Below are 8,256 nucleotides of genomic sequence, written 5' to 3'. Positions count from 1 at the left end.
CAGAGGGGTCTGGAGGAGGACAGAGGGTTCTGGAGGGGGACAGAGGGGTCTGGAGGAGGACAGAAGGTTGTGGAGGAGGACAGAGGGGTCTAGAGGTGGGGACAGAGGGGTCTAGAGGTGGGGACAGAGGAGCCTTGAGGAGGACAGAGGGGCCTGGAGGAGGACAGAAGGGTCTAGAGAGGGACAGAAGGGTCTAGAGGGGGACAGAGGAGTCTGGAGGAGGACAGAAGGTTCTGGAGGAGGATAGAGGGGTCTGGAGGAAGACAGAGGGGTCTGCAGGAGGACAGAAGGTTCTGGAGGAGGAGGACAGAGGAGTCTGGAGGGGTACAGAAGGCTCTGGAGGAGGACAGAAGGTTCTGGAGGAGGACAGAAGGTTCTGGAGGAGGACAGAAGGTTCTGGAGGAGGACAGAGGGGTCTGTAGGAGGACAGAAGGTTCTGGAGGAGGACAGAGAACACCAGGGGGAGGACAGAGGAGTCTGGAGGAGGACAGAGGAGTCCGGGGGAGGACAGAGGAGTCCAGAGGAGGACAGAGGGGTCCGGGGAAGGACAGAGGAGTCCGGGGGAGGACAGAGTAGTCCGGGGGAGGACAGAGGAGTCCAGAGGAGGACAGAGGGGTCCGGGGGAGGACAGAGGAGTCCGGGGGAGGACAGAGGAGTCCAGGGGAGGACAGAGGAGTCCGGGGGAGGACAGAGGAGTCTGAGGGAGGACAGAGGAGTCTGGGGGAGGACAGAGGAGTCTGGGGGAGGACAGAGGAGTCTGGAGGGGGACAGATGCATCTGGGGGAGGACAGAGGGGTCTGGAGGAGGACAGAGGGGTCTGGAGGAGGACAGAGGACACCGGGGGAGGACAGAGGAGTCTGGAGGAGGACAGATGAGTCTGGGGGAGGATGGGGGAGGAGTCCAGGGGAGGACAGAGGAGTCCAGAGGAGGACAGAGGAGTCCGGGGGAGGACAGAGGAGTCCGGGGGAGGACAGAGGAGTCTGGAGGAGGACAGAAGGGTCTGGAGGAGGACAGAAGGGTCTGGAGGAGGACAGAAGGTTCTGGAGGAGGACAGAGGGGTCTGTAGGAGGACAGAAGGTTCTGGAGGAGGACAGAGGACACCGGGGAAGGACAGAGGAGTCTGGAGGAGGACAGAGGAGTCTGGAGGAGGACAGAGGAGTCTGGAGGAGGACAGAGGAGTCTGGAGGAGGACAGAGGAGTCTGGAGGAGGACAGAGGGGTCTGGAGGAGGACAGAAGGTTGTGGAGGAGGACAGAGGGGTCTAGAGGTGGGGACAGAGGGGTCTAGAGGTGGGGACAGAGGGGTCTAGAGGTGGGGACAGAGGAGCCTTGAGGAGGACAGAGGGGCCTGGAGGAGGACAGAAGGGTCTAGAGAGGGACAGAAGGGTCTAGAGGGGGACAGAGGAGTCTGGAGGAGGACAGAAGGTTCTGGAGGAGGATAGAGGGGTCTGGAGGAGGACAGAGGGGTCTGCAGGAGGACAGAAGGTTCTGGAGGAGGAGGACAGAGGAGTCTGGAGGGGGACAGAAGGTTCTGGAGGAGGACAGAAGGTTCTGGAGGAGGACAGAAGGTTCTGGAGGAGGACAGAGGGGTCTGTAGGAGGACAGAGGGTTCTGGAGGAGGACAGAGAACACCAGGGGGAGGACAGAGGAGTCTGGAGGAGGACAGAGGAGTCCGGGGGAGGACAGAGGAGTCCAGAGGAGTCCGGGGAAGGACAGAGGAGTCCGGGGGAGGACAGAGGAGTCCGGGGGAGGACAGAGGAGTCCGGAGGAGGACAGAGGGGTCCGGGGGAGGACAGAGGAGTCCGGGGGAGGACAGAGGAGTCCGGGGGAGGACAGAGGAGTCCGGGGGAGGACAGAGGAGTCTGAGGGAGGACAGAGGAGTCTGGGGGAGGACAGAGGAGTCTGGGGGAGGACAGAGGAGTCTGAGGGAGGACAGAGGAGTCTGAGGGAGGACAGAGGAGTCTGGGGGAGGACAGAGGAGTCTGGGGGAGGACAGAGGAGTCTGGAGGGGGACAGATGCATCTGGGGGAGGACAGAGGGGTCTGGAGGAGGACAGAAGGTTCTGGAGGAGGACAGAGGACACCGGGGGAGGACAGAGGAGTCTGGAGGAGGACAGATGAGTCTGGGGGAGGATGATGGAGGAGTCCAGGGGAGGACAGAGGAGTCCAGAGGAGGACAGAGGAGTCCGGGGGAGGACAGAGGAGTCCGGGGGAGGACAGAGGAGTCCGGGGGAGGACAGAGGAGTCTGGAGGAGGACAGAAGGGTCTGGAGGAGGACAGAAGGCTGTGAAGGAGGACAGAAGGTTCTGGAGGAGGACAGAGGGGTCTGTAGGAGGACAGAAGGTTCTGGAGGAGGACAGAGGACACCGGGGAAGGACAGAGGAGTCTGGAGGAGGACAGAGGAGTCCGGGGGAGGACAGAGGAGTCCGGGGGAGGACAGAGGAGTCCGGGGGAGGACAGAGGAGTCCGGGGGAGGACAGAGGAGTCTGAGGGAGGACAGAGGAGTCTGGGGGAGGACAGAGGATTCTGGAGGGGGACAGATGCATCTGGGGGAGGACAGAGGGGTCTGGAGGAGGACAGAAGGTTCTGGAGGAGGACAGAGGACACCGGGGGAGGACAGAGGAGTCTGGGGGAGGACAGAGGAGTCTGGGGGAGGACAGAGGAGTCTGGGGGAGGACAGAGGAGTCTGGGGGAGGATGGGGGAGGAGTCCAGGGGAGGACAGAGGAGTCCAGAGGAGGACAGAGGAGTCCAGGGGAGGACAGAGGAGTCCGGGGGAGGACAGAGGAGTCTGGAGGAGGACAGAAGGGTCTGGAGGAGGACAGAAGGCTCTGGAGGAGGACAGAAGGTTCTGGAAGAGGACAGAGGGGTCTGTAGGAGGACAGAAGGTTCTGGAGGAGGACAGAGGACACCGGGGAAGGACAGAGGAGTCTGGAGGAGGACAGAGGAGTCTGGAGGAGGACAGAGGAGTCTGGAGGAGGACAGAGGAGTCCAGGGGAGGACAGAGGAGTCCGGGGGAGGATAGAGGAGTCCGGGGGAGGATAGAGGAGTCTGGGGGAGGATGGGGGAGGAGTCCAGGGGAGGACAGAGGAGTCCAGAGGAGGACAGAGGAGTCCAGGGGAGGACAGAGGAGTCCGGGGGAGGATAGAGGAGTCCGGGGGAGGATAGAGGAGTCTGGGGGAGGACAGAGGAGTCCGGAGGAGGACAGAGGAGTCTGGTGGAGGACAGAGGAGTCTGGAGGGGGGACAGATGCATCTGGGGGAGGACAGAGGGGTCTGGAGGAGGACAGAAGGTTCTGAAGAAGGACAGAAGGTTCTGAGGAGGACAGAGGACACCGGGGGAGGACTGAAGAGTCTGAAGGGAGGACAGAGGACTCTGGGCGAGGACTGAAGAGTCTGGGGGAGGACAGAGGAGTCTGGGGGAGGACAGAGGAGTGCGGGGGAGGACAGAGGAGTCCGGGGAGGACAGAGGAGTCTGGAGGGGGACAGAGGGGTCTGGGGGGGACAGAGGGGTCTGGAGGGGGACAGAAGGTTCTGGAGGAGGACAGAAGGTTCTGGAGGGGGACAGAAGGTTCTGGAGGAGGACAGAAGAGTCTGAAGGAGGACAGAGGAGTCCGGGGGAGGACAGAGGAGTACGGGGGAAAACAGAGGAGTATGGGGGAAAACAGAGGAGTCTGGAGGGGGACAGAGGGGTCTGGGGGGGACAGAGGGGTCTGGAGGGGGACAGAAGGTTCTGGAAGGGGACAGAAGGTTCTGGAGGAGGACAGAGGAGTCCGGGGGAGGACAGAGGAGTCCGGGGGAGGACAGAGGAGTCCGGGGGAGGACAGAGGAGTACGGGGGAAAACAGAGGAGTCCTGGGGAAAACAGAGGAGTTCAGAGGAGGAAAGAGGAGTCCGGTGGAGGACAGAGGAGTCTGGGGGAGGACAGAGGGGTCTGGAGGAGGACAGATGCGTCTGCAGGAGGACAGAGGGGTCTGTGGGAGGACAGAGGACACCGGGGGAGGACAGAGGACACCGGGGGAGGACAGAGGACACCGGGGGAGGACAGAGGACACCGAGGGAAGACAGAGGAGTCCGGAGGAGAACAGAGGAGTCCGGGAGAGGACAGAGGAGTCTGGAGGAGGACAGAAGGGTCTGGAGGAGGACAGAAGGTTCTGGAGGAGGACAGCAGGTTCTGGAGGAGGACAGAGGGGTCTGTAGGAGGACAGAAGGTTCTGGAAGGGGACAGAAGGTTCTGGAGGAGGACAGAAGAGTCTGAAGGAGGACAGAGGAGTCCGGGGGAGGACAGAAGAGTCCGGGGAGGACAGAGGAGTACGGGGGAAAACAGAGGAGTCCGGGGGAAAACAGAGGAGTTCAGAGGAGGAAAGAGGAGTCAGACAGGGACAGAGGGGTCTGGGGGGGACAGAGGGGTCTGGAGGGGGACAGAAGGTTCTGGAAGGGGACAGAAGGTTCTGGAGGAGGACAGAAGAGTCTGAAGGAGGACAGAGGAGTCCAGGGGAGGACAGAGGAGTCCGGGGGAGGACAGAGGAGTACGGGGGAGGACAGAGGAGTACGGGGGAAAACAGAGGAGTTCAGAGGAGGAAAGAGGAGTCCGGTGGAGGACAGAGGAGTCTGGGGGAGGACAGAGGGGTCTGGAGGAGGACAGATGCGTCTGCAGGAGGACAGAGGGGTCTGTGGGAGGACAGAGGACACCGGGGGAGGACAGAGGACACCGGGGGAGGACAGAGGACACCGAGGGAAGACAGAGGAGTCCGGAGGAGAACAGAGGAGTCCGGGAGAGGACAGAGGAGTCTGGAGGAGGACAGAAGGGTCTGGAGGAGGACAGAAGGTTCTGGAGGAGGACAGCAGGTTCTGGAGGAGGAAATAGGGGTCTGTAGGAGGACAGAAGGTTCTGGAGGAGGACAGAGGACACCGGGGAAGGACAGAGGAGTCTGGAGGAGAACAGAGGAGTCTGGAGGAGGACAGAGGAGTCTGGGGAGGACAGAGGAGTCCGGGGGAGGACAGAGCCGTTCGGGGGAGGACAGAGGAGTCCCGGGGAGGACAGATGAGTCTGAAGGAGGACAGAGGAGTCTGAAGGAGGAAAGAGGAGTCTGAAGGAGGAAAGAGGAGTCTGAAAGAGGACAGAGGAGTCTGGGGGAGGACAGAGGAGTCTGGAGGGGGACAGAGGGGTCTGGGGGAGGACAGAAGGTTCTGAGGAGGACAGAGGACACCGGGGGAGGACTGAAGAGTCTGGGGGAGGACAGAGGAGTCTGGGGGAGGACTGAAGAGTCTGGGGGAGGACAGAGGAGTCTGGGGGAGGACAGAGGAGTCTGGGGGAGGACAGAGGAGTCTGGGGGAGGACAGAGGAGTGCGGGGGAGGACAGAGGAGTACGGGGGACGACAGAGGAGTCCAGGGGAAGACAGAGGAGTCTGGAGGGGGACAGAGGGGTCTGGGGGGGACAGAGGGGTCTGGGGGGGACAGAGGGGTCTGGAGGGGGACAGAAGGTTCTGGAGGGGGACAGAAGGTTCTGGAGGAGGACAGAAGAGTCTGAAGGAGGACAGAGGAGTCCGGGGGAGGACAGAGGAGTCCGGGGGAGGACAGAGGAGTCTGGAGGGGGACAGAGGAGTCCGGGGGAGGACAGAGGAGTCTGGAGGGGGACAGAGGAGTCCGGTGGAGGACAGAGGAGTCTGGAGGGGGACAGATGTGTCTGGGGGAGGACAGAGGGGTCTAGAGGGGTCTGGAGGAGGACAGAAGGTTCTGGAGGAGGACAGAGGGGTCTGTAGGAGGACAGAGGCTTCTGGGGAAGGACAGAGGAGTCTGGGGGAGGACAGAGGAGTCTGGAGGAGGACAGAGGAGTCTGGAGGAGGACAGAGGAGTCTGGGGGAGGACAGATGCTTCTGCTGGAGGACAGAGGGGTCTGGAGGAGGACAGAGGGGTCTGGAGGAGAACAGAAGGTTCTGGAGGAGGACAGAGGGGTCTGTAGGAGGACAGACGGTTCTTGAGGAGGACAGAGGACACCGGGGGAGGATAGAGGACACAGGGGGAGGACAGAGGAGTCCGGGGGAGGACAGAGGAGTCCGGAGGAGGACAGAAGGTTCTGGAGGAGGACAGAGGACACCTGGGGAGGACGGAGGACACCGGGGGAGGACAGAGGAGTCTGGAGGAGGACAGAGGAGTTTAGAGGAGGACAGAGGAGTCTGAAGGAGGAAAGAGAAGTCTGAAAGAGGACAGAGGAGTCTGGGGGAGGACAGAGGAGTCTGGGGGAGGACAGAGGAGTCTGGGGGAGGACAGAGGAGTCTGGAGGGGGACAGAGGGGTCTGGGGGGACAGAGGGGTCTGGAGGGGGACAGAAGGTTCTGGAGGAGGACAGAAGGTTCTGAGGAGGACAGAGGACACCGGGGGAGGACTGAAGAGTCTGGGGGAGGACAGAGGAGTCTGGGGGAGGACAGAGGAGTCTGGGGGAGGACTGAAGAGTCTGGGGGAGGACAGAGGAGTCTGGGGGAGGACAGAGGAGTGCGGGGGAGGACAGAGGAGTGCGGGGGAGGACAGAGCAGTGCGGGGGAGGACAGAGGAGTGCGGGGGAGGACAGAGGAGTCTGGAGGGGGACAGAGGGGTCTGGGGGGGACAGAGGGGTCTGGAGGGGGACAGAAGGTTCTGGAGGGGGACAGAAGGTTCTGGAGGAGGACAGAAGAGTCTGAAGGAGGACAGAGGAGTCCGGGGGAGGACAGAGGAGTCTGGAGGGGGACAGAGGAGTCTGGAGGGGGACAGAGGAGTCCGGTGGAGGACAGAGGAGTCTGGAGGGGGACAGATGCGTCTGGGGGAGGACAGAGGGGTCTAGAGGGGTCTGGAGGAGGACAGAAGGTTCTGGAGGAGGACAGAGGGGTCTGTAGGAGGACAGAGGCTTCTGGGGAAGGACAGAGGAGTCTGAAGGAGGAAAGAGAAGTCTGAAAGAGGACAGAGGAGTCTGGGGGAGGACAGAGGAGTCTGGGGGAGGACAGAGGAGTCTGGAGGGGGACAGAGGGGTCTGGGGGGACAGAGGGGTCTGGAGGGGGACAGAAGGTTCTGGAGGAGGACAGAAGGTTCTGAGGAGGACAGAGGACACCGGGGGAGGACTGAAGAGTCTGGGGGAGGACAGAGGAGTCTGGGGGAGGACTGAAGAGTCTGGGGGAGGACAGAGGAGTGCGGGGGAGGACAGAGGAGTGCGGGGGAGGACAGAGGAGTCCAGGGGAAGACAGAGGAGTCTGGAGGGGGACAGAGGGGTCTGGGGGGGGACAGAGGGGTCTGGAGTGGGACAGAAGGTTCTTGGGCGGGACAGAAGGTTCTGGAGGAGGACAGAAGAGTCTGAAGGAGGACAGAGGAGTCCGGGGGAGGACAGAGGAGTCCGGGGGAGGACAGAGGAGTCTGAAGGGGGACAGAGGAGTCCGGTGGAGGACAGAGGAGTCTGGAGGGGGACAGATGCGTCTGGGGGAGGACAGAGGGGTTTAGATGGGTCTGGAGGAGGACAGAAGGTTCTGTAGGAGGACAGGGGGGTCTGTAGGAGGACAGAGGCTTCTGGGGAAGGACAGAGGAGTCTGGGGGAGGACAGAGGAGTCTGGAGGAGGACAGAGGAGTCTGAAGGAGGACAGAGGAGTCTGGGGGAGGACAGATGCTTCTGCTGGAGGACAGAGGGGTCTGGAGGAGGACAGAGGGGTCTGGAGGAGGACAGAGGGGTCTGGAGGAGGACATACGGTTCTTGAGGAGGACAGAGGACACCGGGGGAGGATAGAGGACACCGGGGGAGGACAGAGGAGTCCGGGGGAGGACAGAGGAGTCTGGAGGGGCACAGATGCATCTGGGGGAGGACAGATGCATCTGGGGGAGGACAGAGTGGTCTGTAGGAGGACAGAAGGTTCTGGAGGAGGACAGAAGGTTCTGGAGGAGGACAGAAGAGTCTGAAGGAGGACAGAGGAGTCTGGGGGAGGACAGAGGAGTGCGGAGGATGACAGAGGAGTGCGGAGGACGACAGAGGAGTCCGGAGGAGGACAGAGGATTCTGGGGGAGGATAGATGCGTCTGCAGGACGACAGAGGGGTCTGGAGGAGGACAGAAGGTTCTGGAGGAGGACAGAGGTGTCTGGAGGAGGACAGAAGGTTCTGGAGGAGGACAGAGGACACCTGGGGAGGACGGAGGACACCGGGGGAGGACAGAGGAGTCTGGAGGAGGACAGAGGAGTTTGGAGGAGGACAGAGGAGTCCTGGGAGGACAGAGGAGTCCGGAGGAGGACAGAGGAGTCCGGTGAAGGACAG

Source organism: Bufo gargarizans, unplaced genomic scaffold, assembly GCF_014858855.1.
Source record: "Bufo gargarizans isolate SCDJY-AF-19 unplaced genomic scaffold, ASM1485885v1 original_scaffold_1380_pilon, whole genome shotgun sequence".
Classification (NCBI taxonomy): Eukaryota; Metazoa; Chordata; class Amphibia; order Anura; family Bufonidae; genus Bufo; species Bufo gargarizans.
Note: the sequence above shows the minus strand (reverse complement) of the source record.